This window comes from Stegodyphus dumicola, chromosome 11 (genome assembly GCF_044657685.1).
Source record: "Stegodyphus dumicola isolate Sdum_Otavi_A_Nest chromosome 11, ASM4465768v1".
Classification (NCBI taxonomy): Eukaryota; Metazoa; Arthropoda; class Arachnida; order Araneae; family Eresidae; genus Stegodyphus; species Stegodyphus dumicola.
In genome coordinates, this window is record NC_140778.1 from 167,076,743 (window position 1) to 167,093,203 (window position 16,461).

The window sequence follows — 16,461 nt, forward strand, 5'->3', positions numbered from 1 at the left end:
TTTTATATTCACCTGCAGTGAAGAATGAGATTTTTCTGAGGAGGAAGCTACTCCAGAGAAATGAACACTTTCATGAATATTTCATTGTCCTCTTTTCCCATCTGAAAAAAAATTGAGAAAATACGAGAATATTATGTTGCATGGTGCATAAGCTTATAAAAGCTGGAGGAAAACACCGGAATTCAGTTGTTTACTTACTGCTGTTATTGACTGTAGCGATTTCGCGTTGAGATCGGATTAACTTTTTCTACTTTGAATTTTGTTCCGGCCAACGTTTCCGTAAAACGTCCAATATAACTACTGTAAGTTATTGCGATATTGTAGAAATATCTGTGAGGATATTTCAGCATTGTGGTTCATTTGCTGTAGTAAGAATAAAATTTGCAATTGAATCTTGAATGAAATGAACTTTTAACGTCCTTGGCTTTTTAAAACTAGCCCCGCCCAAGGAGGAGGAGACTGACGCCTCCAGAATGGGAACATTAGAAAGGACCGCAAAATGATCCACTTGACTAGACAGAAATTGGTCATCCTTGTACACCTCTTTTTTTGTAACACAGGAGGAGGATGAAATAACGACATATCATAAAAACCCCCCAAGCAGCACTCGCTAACCTGAGTCTTCTGCACCCCCTTCTCCCCCTGCACGAATGCTCAGGACTTTTGAAATATGAAAAATTGAAAGTGAATTCATCACGCCAGAGAATTCTGCATCGCTTCTCGGCCTTTTGGCTAAGATCAAAGTGTAGTAAATCGGTCGAGTTGCCGATACTTTTTCATCTTTTTTGGTCACTTCTTACTGTTTTTACAGGTAGACTGGTGGCTAAAGATGTTTCCTGTTTCTAGGCCTCGCCCACCGCCGAGGCCCCGCCCACCGCCTGGAGTTCGGAGCCCTGGAAGACGCTCACCGCCTCCTGAAGACAGTTTTGGAGTCCTGGATGCCGGAGCAGGTTCCCATACGGTGCATGGAGTCCCTGGAGACGTTCCTGTTGTAGCTGTTGACCGTGGAGTGCCTGCCGTTCCCGCTGGAGGTCCTGTTGCTGGATCCATTGGAACCTGTTCCCGTGCTGTTCATGGAGTCCCTGGAGGAGCTGTTGACCATGGAGTGCCCGCCGTTCCCGCTGGAGCTATCCCTGGATCCAATGGAGTCGTCCCTCTTGCTCCGGGATCAGCCGCTGATGCTTCCCAAGCCATCCCTGGATCTATTGGAGCCTCTCCTGGTGCGCCTGATGCAGAAGCTGAGGCCCCCGGATTGTCTGAGGCCATTCCTGCCTACCCTGGAGCTTCTGAAGACATCCCTGTGACGGCCGGAGCCTTCCCGGTTGCATCTGTCCCTGGATTGATCCAATCCGTTCCGGCTACTTCCCAAGTCGCCGCTGCAGACCATGGATCCTCCGATGGAAACTCTTGTGTCGTCGCTGGATCTGCCGGAGCTATTCCTGCCCTTGGAGCGAGTGCCTCTCCCGAAATTGCCACTGGAGGTTCCAGAGCTGTTCCTGCATCTTCTAGTGCCACTGCTCATCCTGGAGTCGCCGCTGTGGTCCCTAGTGCCACGCCTTGCCTGCCCGGAGCCGGCTCGTCTGCCAGGAGTGTGCCCACCTACTACTACGGGAGTATCGCCACTAGTGAAGCCACGCCCACCGGGTCGTCCTCCTTGCCCAGACACGTGCCAGCTTTCGTTACACCCTCTGGACCGCCCCTTTCCAAAGGTGGACACTTACGCCAACTGTTGGATAGAATTCAAGCCAAGACTTCTGGCTGCACACCGCTCCTACCTGTGGTCACTTGTCAACCTAGTGAACGAAGGACACCAGAGGGTTCATCACTCGCCAAGTCTGCTCACACGTCCTCCTCTGCCAAGGACACGCCCACCACACCCCAGTCTACATTCGCATGCTACGTCTGCGGATTGGAGTGTACGAGCAGAAGGGGCCTCAGAAGGCATACAAGGACGCACGTGCAGGAGAAAGACAGTCAGCTCCACCCACCTCCTGACAGAAGGGTAGCTGCGAGCATTCCTGGGTCATTGATCTCGCCCGTATGTCATCATACACGGGCTCGGACGGCGGCTGGTCATGCCTGCTCATCGAACACACTCACGATCTCACCCCCACGCACTTACGCTGAAGCTCTTTCTTCGCCATCCATGAGAGAGAGTTCTGCTCATCCTGCTTCAACCGGTCCTCTCTGCGCAGTGATCACCTCCACCGCGGGGACGGAGTCTCTGACGTCCAACGTACCTGCTAAATCCAAGGTGTTTCCTGCGGAGAACACAAGGAACTTGCTGCCACCTTCGGAGACGTCAATCCCGTCGACACCATACTTCACCCTCCCGGCCAGGAATTCTACTCCCACCGTCATACCTGGACCAAAGACTAATGCTTCCACACCTCAACTGGCGTTTGCCGTCACCTGCCCGGATAGTGGTTGCTCCTGCCTGAATAAGAAACAGCTGCGGTCCCATCGTCACCTCCGTCACAGACAGGCTCCGCCTCCCACCTCTCCTGGAGACGATGACTTTACTTCCTCAACTCCTGAGACACTGACTGACGCCGCTTCTTCACCGCCCGCTGCTCCTGCACCAGGCCCCGTCCACACGGACTGCACTGCCTCTGGCTCAACAGACGCTGCTCCTCAACCTGCTTTAACTGCCACTGTCCCGGTGACCACTTCGCCTAGTAAAGACCTACCTGGTGAATCCGATGTCGCACCTCAAGTACCCTGCCAGACACGCTTGGATACTACCTCCAGCGCTGGAGACACGACTGATGCGGACGTCCTCATCCTATGCCTCACTCCCTCAGAAAGGACTGATCTGCTCTCTACTGAATTGCCCGCACCAGACAGCAATGTAATACGCTCACATGCTGCTACGACTTCTACTGAGCAAATTGCACCTGGCCCACGTCCTAGCAGGCCATTGCAGAACCTGTCAGTGAGGGAGCCTTTGCCTATGCCCACTCATGTGGAGAATCATGAGTCCTGCTCAGAGACATCCTGCCGACGTGACTCTATTGTCCATCTACTCTTCCCGATGCAAGACACACTCCACTGCACCGAAAGGGACTGCCATAGGACATTCCATTCGAAACGCTGGACCCAACTCCGCCACTCGCTCTGCAGACACCTCTTGTACACACATGGCATAGATGTTGCTAGCACTCGGAACTGGTGTGCACACTGCCTATTGCCCATCGCCGTTAAGGTCTCGACCCATCAATGCTTTAGAGACCGGCCCGTAGTCGTCGAATCGGGCATTCAACATCGTTGGAGATGTACCCAGTGCGACTTCTCATGCCAAACACGGGGTGGATTCCTTAACCACCAAGCACGCCACCGACGTGAACGGCAGCGCTTACTCCAGCCACCTCTAGTGACGCCTCTCCTTCCCTCCACCTCGGCAAGACGACAGGCACGGACTGCACGATTCCGTACATCTCGCCAAGATGATGCTAGAACTGATGGACCTTCCACTGCCTACCAATCGACAAGTGCAACAGACCCTAATACCTTGCCCTATCAAGAGGATGCCGCACCTCCAGGAACAGACATGAGGACTACCCCACAGGTTGATGCGCCTTTGACTGACAATCTGGGAACCAACCCTTCCTTTGAAGAACACTCCCCGGAGCCGTCCTTCCCGGATTCGCCTTCACCTACCGGTCCTACAGTTACACCCGACTCACCGGTTACAGAAGCCGTATCGGATGATGCCGAGAGATCTCCACTGCGTGGTGTAGAAATACAAGTCACGTCCCCCCTTGAACACTTCGTAGAACGACTGGAAGAGTTTTCCGACCCGATGACCACTGAGCAGTGGGATGCCTTTTCCACGTTACTTGACGAGATCTTGATGGCCGCCGCGAGTGCAGTTCGTCTTCCTCCCGCTAGCGAGGATGTAACTGGAAACAACAACAATTCCGCCAAGATACGTGATGACCCAAAGTTGCTCCAGAAACTCTACCGTCGTAACCGACGCAGAGCGGTCCGACTGATTTGCGGGGATGATTCACAGAGATGCCCAATTGGAAGACAGGATATACAAGATCACTTTGCTGCTGCCCTATGCAACAACCGAGTTGACACCTCAGTGTACACCTCACCATCCCCTCTCCCCAGAGAACTTGACCTCTCTCCATTTTCTCCTGCAGAGATCGCAAGGAAACTCTATTCAGCTGAAAACTCGGCACCCGGACACGATCGACTCTCATACAACCATTGGAAGGCCGTTGATCCGGACTGTACAGTACTCGCAGCCATCTTCAACATCTGCTTGAAAGCTAGGAAAGTCCCTGCAGCTTGGAAAGACTCTCGTACTATCCTGTTACCCAAAGGGGGTGACCCGCATAACATCAAAAACTGGCGTCCTATCTCGCTGAGTGTTACGATTGCCAAGCTGTTCTGTGGTTGCCTGGCACGACGGTTCACTTCTTGGCTCATCGACAACTGCATCCTCTCCCCGTCACAGAAGGGATTTCTACCCTTCGACGGGGTGTTTGAAAATAACTTCGTTGTTCAGCAGAGAATCCAGCTAGCACGGACCAGCCAATCTGACACCTGCCTGGCGTCATTGGACCTATCCAATGCCTTCGGATCCGTGCCCCACGATGCAATTTTTGCTGCGCTTCGAGCCTCTGGAGTTGGGAATCATTTCACCGAGCTGATACAGGAGCTGTACACGGATGCGTCCACACGCGTCTTCACAGAGGAAGGCCCCACGGATCCAATTCCAATTGACATCGGCGTACGTCAGGGTTGCCCCCTAAGTGGGCTGTTGTTCAACTTGACCATCAACCCGATACTTGTCGCAGTCCAAGGGCAAAGTCCTCTACACCGCATACTGGCGTATGCCGACGACCTACTGCTACTCGCGCCCTCCCCTGCGGAGCTGCAAACTCAACTCAATCTGACGCACAACCTGGTTGGAAAGCTTGGCCTCTACATCAACCCCAGAAAATGCTTCTCCCTACATATCTCCGGAGCTCGCCCAACGGGTGTCCGCCACTCTCAGTTCTCGATCGACGGCACTGCCATCAGGTGTCTTCGTGAGGGTGAAGGTGAGGAATTTTTGGGGAAACCAATTGGATTCAACCAACCACCGGACATCGAGGCACTCAATACTTACCTACAGAAATGCGAGATGATCCTGAATTCGCCACTTGCTCCCTGGCAGCGCATTGACGCGCACAAATCCTTTGTGTTTCCATCAATGGATTTTGATATGAGGACGGCCCGGTTGAAGAAAACCGACTGGGCAAAAATTGACTCACATGTGCGCCCGCTACTAAAGAGGACTCTCAACCTACCTCCCGAGGCGGCAAATGAATATCTTTACGGCGCGAAGGAATCTGCATGCTTTGGTATCCCGCTGGCTGCCGAAAGCTCAGATATAGCAAGGATTGACAGCGCTTTCAAGTTGCTCACTTCATTGGACCCTGGGATACAACAGCTCGCTTGGGAGGACCTTACGCGACTTGTAAGTGGACGACTGAAAAGGGTTCCTTCCTTCTCTGAGATTGCAGCTTTCCTTTCGGGATGTGACGAAGACTTTCCCAGGAGCACCTCCAACCCAATTTCATCAGTTTGGTCCGCGGCCAGAAGCGCAGCCCGTCGCCTAAAAGTCACGTGGACAAATTCTGACGACCACACTGTGGAGATCTCTCATGACGGTACCACCATAACAGCCGGCAAGCGACGCCTTGTATTCCGCACCCTGCGGAATGCCATCAAGAAATCCCGCGCAGAGAAACTCATCACTTATCCCAACCAGGGCAAGGCGATGGAATGCGCAGCGGCTGCCAAAGCAAGCTCTCACATTTTCCGGAACGGGGCATTTACACGATTCGCCGACTGGCGATTTATACATCGTGCAAGGCTAAACCTCGTCCCCCTGAACGGTGTTCGTCGCAATGTGAATGGCTCCCGTGGCTGCAGAAGATGCAACTTTGAGCTCGACACCCTCCCGCATGTCCTCTGCCACTGCATGAGATACAGCCGTCTCTACCAAGCGAGGCACAATGCAGTGGTAGAGAGGATTAAAAAGGCAGCCAGTGGAAGGTGGCAGCTCCTCTCCGAGAACCGGCCAGTCAGAGGACTCCCGCTACGCCCGGACATCATACTAACAAGAGACAACGCATGCCTCATCCTAGACATAACAGTTGCTTTTGACAACCGTCGGTCTTCATTTGATGCTGCTCGCCGAGAGAAGATGAACAAGTACCGTCCGCTAATCGAAGCACTGAAGTCTACATACAACGATGTGCGCGTAGAAGCAATTGTAATCGGAGCACTAGGATCATGGGATCCAAACAACGATAAAGTTCTCAGCAGGATCTGCAGCAGGAAGTACGCATCACTTATGCGAAAGCTCATCGTAAGTGAAACAATAAGTAAATCAAGGGATATCTATGTGGAGCATCTCACGGACGTCAGACAGGAGAACTGGTAAATTTAACATGGACTCACTGAACTATCCGATTAAGTGTTCACAAAGTACAAACCCCCGAAATATGTAAGTAGAAAGAAAAACCTAGTATGTTGTACATAAGTGCTTGGTTCTGAAAATAGTTGTTGTACATATCTGCTTCGCTCTGTAAATAATTGTAAATAGAAAATTAATGTATAATAGAATTGTAAAATGATATTTCTGCCACGCAAATATCATTCTTCTGTAAAGTGGCCAAAAATATTGTTCAATAAAAAACATCTGTTCTTATCAGCTTAATATCTGATACGACGTCGACATGACGTCAAGATATTAAACTAATTTTTGCAGATAGGCTTGTGGTTAGGAATTTATTCCGCCCTCGCCACGGGTTGGCCTGCTATGGCACTACTTGCAGGATACGGCCCACAATATATCCAAAAAGCAGAAACTTCACTCACCCACTGCATCCTCAGGAAAACGTCCTTTTAAAATGGCCCCTTCAAATTTCAGAAAACCGAAGGTCTGACAACATCATACCTTTGTACGAGTGTGCGGCGACCTGCCTTTTTTTAACTTGCTATTGCTCGGGCCCCTCGTTCTTTTCCTCGGAATGGGAACATTCTGGAGCCTCGGGTTTAACCCTCGTTCTTTTCAGTGTCAAGTTCTGGTTTCTGTAAATACGAAGTTTTATTCGTATTTACAGAAATCCCATAAAATCCACATTTTTTTCCCCATACTGTTAACAACTTACTCATTCTGTCTGACTGATTGAAGGAAGATCGGCCTCGAAATATCACTCAAATTTCATTTGCAGTAACATTTTTGTCTCATTTCATGTAAGTTTGAGAGAATTCCTATTCACATTTGCCAGATCTTTCCCACTACAGCGCGCGTATACACATTGCTTCTTTCAACACACGAGCCTTTTTATTGTAAATAACTCTCAAAAGGGTGTAAAATGTTTGTAGGCACACTGCAGCAACAAAGATTTTTCTGTCTGTTTCCTAATGTTTTGTTTGTTTTGTTTGTATCTGTATGATTTCTAAACGCCAGCTAATTGTAATGGTCTACAATTATTGTTAAGGATTGTTGTATTTATGTTTTTATTCATTCATTCATTTATTTTGTTGGCACATTAATATTAACAAACGGGAAAATGCCAATAGATGGCTGCACTATGCAGGAAGCAGTTTATTCTGAGTTTTGAGATGGCTTGCCCGCCACTAGTGTGGAAGTGTAGAATACAAAGTAATCATTAATTGTAAATTAAAAAGTACTGTTTTATTGTACATATTACAAATGAATTTGTAAAGTGCTTTTTGTAATTTTTCTGTTTGTTTAATTGTTTTAAGTTCCTAATATTTCACTCTGTGTTTTCAAGTGCAACGTTTGAACTGAAGAGAGAGAGAGAGTATCTCTGAGTTGGAAACCATGTGCTGGACTGTGCATGTCGAGTTTGTGTCAATCAAACTCTGGCATTATGTAATGCAGTTTTGGCTGATAAATTTTACTGTCTCAATATTTGTTTAATCACAAAAAACAATTTCTTCCCAAGCATGGGCATTCGATAACTCCAGGAATATTTATTTATTTATTTTTGGTTTTGCTATTTTTATTGCCTTTGTAATTACATTTGTTTTATATTCACCTGCAGTGAAGAATGAGATTTTTCGGAGGAGGAAGCTACTCCAGAGAAATGAACACTTTCATGAATATTTCATTGTCCTCTTTTCCCATCTGAAAAAAAATTGAGAAAATACGAGAATATTATGTTGCATGGTGCATAAGCTTATAAAAGCTGGAGGAAAACACCGGAATTCAGTTGTTTACTTACTGCTGTTATTGACTGTAGCGATTTCGCGTTGAGATCGGATTAACTTTTTCTACTGTGAATTTTGTTCCGGCCAACGTTTCCGTAAAACGTCCAATATAACTACTGTTAAGTTATTGCGATATTGTAGAAATATCTGTGAGGATATTTCAGCATTGTGGTTCATTTGCTGTAGTAAGAATAAAATTTGCAATTGAATCTTGAATGAAATGAACTTTTGACGTCCTTGGCTTTTTAAAACTAGCCCCGCCCAAGGAGGAGGGGACTGACGCCTCCAGAATGGGAACATTAGAAAGGACCGCAAAATGATCCACTTGACTAGACAGAAATTGGTCATCCTTGTACGCCTCTTTTTTTGTAACACAGGAGGAGGATGAAATAACGACATATCATAAAAACCCCCCAAGCAGCACTCGCTAACCTGAGTCTTCTGCACCCCCTTCTCCCCCTGCACGAATGCTCAGGACTTTTGAAATATGAAAAATTGAAAGTGAATTCATCACGCCAGAGAATTCTGCATCGCTTCTCGGCCTTTTGGCTAAGATCAAAGTGTAGTATCTGTTCTTATCAGCTTAATCTGACGTCTTATATTGTTCTTTTTTCAGATTTCCAGACACTATGCTGATGGAATAGTTTACTCGTCTGGTGGACGGAGCTGAAAGCGGAGTCGAGGTGGATCCTACGTAAGTTTTGCTTTCTTTCTCTCTCTCCCTCCCCTCCCATTGACGCTTGATGGTTCGAATACGTTCTTTACTTGCGTTCAATGGGGCCTTTTCACCTGTGATCGTGCAGGTTGCCTGTGAGCGAGCAGGTTCTTTCCCGTCTACACTGATTATACTGCTTGCAGTATATTTCGGTGCTGGGCGGGGCCTAACTTTTTCTTCTCCCTTCTTACTGCTTCGGCTGTTTTTCAGTCGTCCCTAGTGAGAAATGGTTTCTTTTCTATGTCTTCTCGCTTTTCATTTCAGAAATACTCCGTTTACGGTGTCTTTTCTGTTTTGATAAGCCCTGAAACTTCCTTTCCGCTGCCTCACTCGTCCGGGTGGGCGTGGCTTCGACTTTACTCTCTCCCTACTTTTCCTTCCTTCTTCTTTTGCTCTTTCCCTCGTTTTCCTCCTTCTTCTTTGGCTCTTCCCTCCTTTTCTTTTCCTCGTTCTTATCTTCCTTTCTTGGGTCCACCAAAAGCCCCAATTGAAGCTCCCCCCGCTGCCTCACTTTGATCTTGCCAATTGGATAATTTGCTAGTTACTTGTGTTACTGTTTCTTTAGTTTTTTCAGCTATGTCTGATGCTGCGTCAGCGCATCAGATCATTTTGCCAGAGAGGCCGCCTCGCCTTCCTTCTCCGACTACTCCTGGTCTCCCTCCGATGCCAGCTGTCCTTGGTGGACTGCCACAGAGTGCTGGATGACCCGATGGATCGCTGGACACGACGCCACGCAGACCTCTGAGCCATTTGCCCGCTTCTGGTCACTCCTCCGTGATGACAACGCGGTCTGGTAGTCTTCACCCTGCTCCTGCTCCACGTCGCCACATCTCTGCCGCTGCTGTTCCCTCTGGTCCTCCTCTGCTGAGAAGTGGTTTCCTGTGCCAGATGCTCTCCATCATCTCTGCCAGGACGTCTGCCTCCTCTCGCATCTGCAATGATGTCTTCGCTTCCCGCTCCCGGAATTCGCCTCCTTCGGAAACGCTCACTGCACCGCTCGTGCCTCTTACTTCGGCTCCATCCTTACCTTCTCCTGGCTCCATCCCTGCTACCAGTGCCCCTTCTTCAGATTCCCCAGTGTGTCACCACACAAGATCACGTGCTGCTGCTGGACACTCCTGCTCGCACACTTCTCCGACCAAGTCTCCTGTTGCTGCCAACACGCGGGTTGCTCGATCTGCCACATCTACTTCTCCTTCGGGTAGTCCTACAGTTCGTTCGCCGTCCTCTGCGATCTCTGCTGATGAAACTCCTAGTGCTTCCTCCTCTCCTGTTCCTGCTCCTGCAACTTTTGGCGACAGAGCGTCTCTCCTGCTTTCCGACGAATCTGCTTCTAGGCGGGGGTCTCCTTCACGCCCGGATTCTGGTATTTCTCCTATTGCTGCTGTGCCCGCGTCTCCTGGTGTCTCCACTTGCTCTTCTCCGGTTGACTGTCCAACGTGTGGTAAGTCGTTCCTCAACAAGAGACAGCTACGCTTTCACCGCTTCCGCCGTCATCGCCTTGCTCCTCCTCCCGCCTCTCCTGGTGCTGCTGACTTCTCTTCCACTGGCCATCCGCAGCTCCCGTCTACTTCTCTTCAAGCCTCACCGCCTCCTTCCAATGCTCCATCTTCAGGCGCTCCTATTCCTTCTACTACGTGCCGCGAGGGTACCACGCTCCATCTCGTCTTTCCTGTAAGCGATGTCTTCACGTGCACAGAGCCCAATTGCAGCCTCCTGTTCCACTCCAACTCCTGGTCCTGCATGAAGAGATCCCTCACCAGACAGCTTCTCCAGGAACATCTGACCCCCATTTCTTCATGCATGAAATGGTGCAGCCTTTGCAACTCCCGGCTTGCCAACAAGGTTTCTGTCCATGCCTGTTTCCGCACCTCGCCTCCCGTCATCTCCACTGGTGGCTCTTTCCGCTGGAAGTGTACAGTTTGTCCGTTCTCGTGTCCTTCCCGGAAAGGGTTATTCAACCACTCCGAATTCCACCGGCGTGCTGAGAGGAACTCTTCTATTGACCACAACATTCATCTTCCTGCTCCTGTGCCTCAGCGACAGCGCCGTAGACAGCCGCACCCTCCACCTGGTGCCTCTTCTTCACCCGCTGACGTGTCCTCCAGATCTCCGGCTACGTCCGCTCCAGCTCCTCCTGTGACTTCTTTGGACGCTCCTTCTTCACCTGCTCCAGTCCCATCTCCTTGCTCTTCCGATTCGTCTCCCGCTGTATCGGCCTCTCACTCGCTGCCACCTTCTCCTCCCGACGTCTCCAGGGCTACTCCTGATGCTCCTCGTTCAGGGCTTCTTCATCCCTCTTCGGCCGCTCATCCTGCTCCTGTGTCGACTTCTGCCTCACCTGCTGCCTCCTCCTCCCGTGCTGTTGTTCCCCCTGATTGCCTCGTCTCTGCATCTCCTCCCTCCTCTTCGTCATCTGCTGATGACACACAATCTTCTGCCGTCTTCCCCACTTCCGAGTTTCCTGATGTCGACCTTCATGAGGTTGTCCCCGTTGTGGCCGCTGATGACCCTGCTCGTATTCCTCCTGCAGACGTAATTCCGGTCACTGAGCCTCCTCTCCTGAACTTCTGGGATTCCCTGCATAGCTTTTCTTCTGGGACTACTGACGATGATGCTTGGGACTCCTTTGAGGCCTGCCTTCTGAACGTCACGGAGTCTGCCTCAGAAATTGTCAAGCTCCCTCCTCCTTCTCCTCCTGTGCCTGGTTCTCCGCGCCCGGTCAACACCTCTAATCCTCGGGTCATTCAACGTTTATACCGGAGAAATCGTCGCAGAGCCATCCGTCTCCTTTCCTCTGACAGCTCTCCTCCTTGCTCCATTCCTGCAGAAGAGATCGCCCTCGAATTCTCCTCAAGGTACTCCGCCAGAGACTCTGACTCATCTATCTTCACTACCTGTATCCCGGAACGTCCTCCTCTCGATTTGTCTTTTTTCTCTCCTGCCGAGGTTCTTGCCAAGCTTCGCTCCTGTGAGAACTCTGCGCCCGGCCCTGACCGCCTCTCGTATGCCCACTGGCGAGAGGCTGATCCAGACTGCAAGATCTTGAGTGAGATATTCAACATCTGTCTTCGCTTCCGGCGTGTTCCGTCCTCATGGAAATCTTCCCGTTCGTTCCTCATCTTCAAGAAAGGGGACCCGTCGGTGATTGACAACTGGAGGCCAATTGCCCTCAGTTCTTCAATTGCTCGCCTTTTCTCTGGATGTCTAGCGAAACGTCTCACGCACTGGTTATGTGACAACGAGATTCTCCACCCCTCACAGAAAGGATTCATGCCGCACGATGGGGTTCTTGAGCACAACTTCATCGTCCAGCAGCGGTTCCAGCTTGCCCGTAGGACGAAGTCTGAGCTCTGTCTGGCCTCTCTCGACATTGCCAACGCCTTCGGCTCGGTCCCGCACTCTGCGATCTTCACTGCACTACTCACGTCTGGTGTCGGGGAGGACTTCGTCTCCTTAATCCAAGACCTCTACAGGAATTCCTCTACCTGCTTCCTCTCTTCCGACGGTGTTTCTGGCCCTGTTGACATCAATGCCGGTGTTCGTCAGGGGTGTCCCTTGAGCGGCCTCCTGTTTAACCTGGCCATTGATCCTGTTCTCCGCTCTGTTGGCTCTTCTCCTTCCTCGCCTCGTGTCCTCGCCTTCGCCGATGACGTCCTCCTGCTCGCTCCTTCTCTTTACGTTCTTCAGGATGACCTGGATCGCATTTCTGACGTCTTCTCTCGTCTTGGTCTTCAGCTTAATCCCGGTAAATGCCACACACTTCACCCTGATGCTTCTCGCCCTGCTAGAGTGCGTCCGACCGTCTTCTACCTGGATGGCATCCCTATCCACGCCCTTGGTGATGGTGATCACTTCCGTTTCCTCGGGAAACCCGTGGGCTTCCACCTTCCACCTCTCCGTGCGCAGCTACGTGATTTCTTGATCCTGGCTAAGAAGATTATGGACTCGAAGCTCGCTCCGTGGCAACGCCTGGATGCAATGAAGACTTTCTTTTTTTCCCTCTCTCCTCTTCTTCATGAGGACTTCGCAGCACGCTAAGGGAGACTGGAAGAAGATTGACGATTTTCTGCGTCCTGCCCTCAAGAAGACCCTGAATCTTCCTCCCGAGGCATCTAACAATTATCTTTATGGCCTTTCCGGCAAAGGTGCCCTTGGCATTCCACTCGCTGCGGAGGATTCAGACATCGCTGCCGTCGACTCTGCCTTCAAGCTGCTCTGCGCTAGAGATCCCTTTGTTCGTGCTTCCGCCTGGGATGATCTGACCTCCTTCGTCCGTGCACGCATCGGATTCGCTCCTTCTTCTGAGTTAGTGGCACAGTTCCTGTCTGCTTCGGACGAGGCTCCCTTTGCCGCCTCTTGCAATTCCATCTCCTCTACGTGGTCTGCCGCAAGGTCCGCATCTCGGCGCCTCAAGATTGTTTGGACTATCGATGCTGGTGGGTCTCCCTCCATTTCCTGTGGTCCTAACACTATCTTCCCGAGCCAGAAGCACACCATCTTCCGGGCTTTCCGGACCCTAAGACGGGTTACCCGTATTAGTGACCTGTCCCTCCTCCCGAACCAGGGTAAGGCCATGGAATGTGTTGCCGTCTCGCGCTCGAGCTCGCACTTCTTCAGAGAGGGGTCCTTCACGCGCTTCGCGGACTGGAGATTTGTTCACCGTGCCAGGCTGAACCTGGTACCTCTCAATGCCTGCAAGCCCTGGGACCGTTCACGCCGTGGATGTCGCCGTTGCAATTTCAGTGAAGAAACGCTCCCACATGTCCTCAACCACTGTATGCGTTATTCTTCCATTTTCCAGCGGCGTCACAATGCTGTGGTTGAACGGCTGAAGAAGGCCGCGAGTGGGCGCTGGGATGTGCTCTTCTGCAACCAAGTCTTCCCTGGTACTTCTCTCCGCCCCGATCTGGTTCTTCGCAAAGGCTCCTCCGCTCTGGTAATCGACGTCACCATCCCGTTCGAGAATAGGCTTGCTGCTTTTTCTTCCGCCAGAGAGGAGAAGATTTCCAAGTACCGTCCGGTTGCTGAGCTGCTCAGGAAAGACTACACCGATGTTCAGATTCATCCCATCATCATTGGTTCTCTCCGCTCTTGGGACGACAAGAACGATAGAGTGCTACGCAGGCTGTGCAGCAACAAATACGGAAACCTTTTGAAGAAACTCGCAGTTAGCGAAACTATTAAATTTTCTAGGGACGTGTATGTTGAGCACCTCACTGGGGTAAAACAGTCCTAATTAGGCACTGTTGGACTCAGTGACAGCTTGTCAGGATGCGGTCATGGGACAACTCTTGTATAAAGGACTTTCACAGTTATGCAAATTTTGTAAATATTGTAAATATGTACATATCTCTCACAACAAATAAATATGAAACCTAAAATCGCACTGTGTGCGTTGTTGGTATAGCATGCCATGGTCTTACCAACACTATGTAAAATGGCAAGAAACATTTGTTAATAAAAATTTTCTGTTCTTATCAGCTTAATATCTGATACGACGTCGACATGACGTCAAGATATTAAACTAATCTTTGCAGATAGTCTTGTGGTTAGGAATTTATTCCGCCCTCGCCACGGGTTGGCCTGCTATGGCACTACTTGCAGGATACGGCCCACAATATATCCAAAAAGCAGAAACTTCACTCACCCACTGCATCCTCAGGAAAACGTCCTTTTAAAATGGCCCCTTCAAATTTCAGAAAACCGAAGGTCTGACAACATCATACCTTTGTACGAGTGTGCGGCGACCTGCCTTTTTTTTAACTTGCTATTGCTCGAGCCCCTCGTTCTTTTCCTCGGAATGGGAACATTCTGGAGCCTCGGGTTTAACCCTCGTTCTTTTCAGTGTCAAGTTCTGGTTTCTGTAAATACGAAGTTTTATTCGTATTTACAGAAATCCCATAAAATCCACATTTTTTTCCCCGTACTGTTAACAACTTACTCATTCTGTCTGACTGATTGAAGGAAGATCGGCCTCGAAATATCACTCAAATTTCATTTGCAGTAACATTTTTGTCTCATTTCATGTAAGTTTGAGAGAATTCCTATTCACATTTGCCAGATCTTTCCCACTACAGCGCGCGTATACACATTGCTTCTTTCAACACACGAGCCTTTTTATTGTAAATAACTCTCAAAAGGGTGTAAAATGTTTGTAGGCACACTGCAGCAACAAAGTTTTTTCTGTCTGTTTCCTAATGTTTTGTTTGTTTTGTTTGTCTCTGTATGATTTCTAAACGCCAGCTAATTGTAATGGTCTACAATTATTGTTAAGGATTGTTGTATTTATGTTTTTATTCATTCATTCATTTATTTTGTTGGCACATTAATATTAACAAACGGGAAAATGCCAATAGATGGCTGCACTATGCAGGAAGCAGTTTATTCTGAGTTTTGAGATGGCTTGCCCGCCACTAGTGTGGAAGTGTAGAATACAAAGTAATCATTAATTGTAAATTAAAAAGTACTGTTTTATTGTACATATTACAAATTAATTTGTAAAGTGTTTTTTGTAATTTTTCTGTTTGTTTAATTGTTTTAAGTTCCTAATATTTCACTCTGTGTTTTCAAGTGCAACGTTTGAACTGAAGAGAGAGAGAGAGTATCTCTGAGTTGGAAACCATGTGCTGGACTGTGCATGTCGAGTTTGTGTCAATCAAACTCTGGCATTATGTAATGCAGTTTTGGCTGATAAATTTTACTGTCTCAATATTTGTTTAATCACAAAAAATAATTTCTTCCCAAGCATGGGCATTCGATAACTCCAGGAATATTTATTTATTTATTTTTGGTTTTGCTATTTTTATTGCCTTTGTAATTACATTTGTTTTATATTCACCTGCAGTGAAGAATGAGATTTTTCTGAGGAGGAAGCTACTCCAGAGAAATGAACACTTTCATGAATATTTCATTGTCCTCTTTTCCCATCTGAAAAAAAATTGAGAAAATACGAGAAAATTATGTTGCATGGTGCATAAGCTTATAAAAGCTGGAGGAAAACACCGGAATTCAGTTGTTTACTTACTGCTGTTATTGACTGTAGCGATTTCGCGTTGAGATCGGATTAACTTTTTCTACTTTGAATTTTGTTCCGGCCAACGTTTCCGTAAAACGTCCAATATAACTACTGTAAGTTATTGCGATATTGTAGAAATATCTGTGAGGATATTTCAGCATTGTGGTTCATTTGCTGTAGTAAGAATAAAATTTGCAATTGAATCTTGAATGAAATGAACTTTTAACGTCCTTGGCTTTTTAAAACTAGCCCCGCCCAAGGAGGAGGAGACTGACGCCTCCAGAATGGGAACATTAGAAAGGACCGCAAAATGATCCACTTGACTAGACAGAAATTGGTCATCCTTGTACACCTCTTTTTTTGTAACACAGGAGGAGGATGAAATAACGACATATCATAAAAACCCCCCAAGCAGCACTCGCTAACCTGAGTCTTCTGCACCCCCTTCTCCCCCTGCACGAATGCTCAGGACTTTTGAAAT

At 48.8% G+C, this 16,461-nt stretch overlaps 4 pseudogenes; all 4 read left to right on the forward strand.

Moving 5' to 3' along the window:
* Positions 1 to 712: 712 nt before the first annotated feature.
* On the forward strand, positions 713 to 862 carry LOC146994596 (U2 spliceosomal RNA; annotated as a pseudogene).
* A 5,823-nt stretch (positions 863 to 6,685) lies between these two features.
* Positions 6,686 to 6,859, forward strand: LOC146994597 (U2 spliceosomal RNA; annotated as a pseudogene).
* Positions 6,860 to 8,776: 1,917 nt separating this feature from the next.
* On the forward strand, positions 8,777 to 8,878 carry LOC146994598 (U2 spliceosomal RNA; annotated as a pseudogene).
* Positions 8,879 to 14,410: 5,532 nt separating this feature from the next.
* On the forward strand, positions 14,411 to 14,586 carry LOC146994599 (U2 spliceosomal RNA; annotated as a pseudogene).
* Positions 14,587 to 16,461: the final 1,875 nt, after the last annotated feature.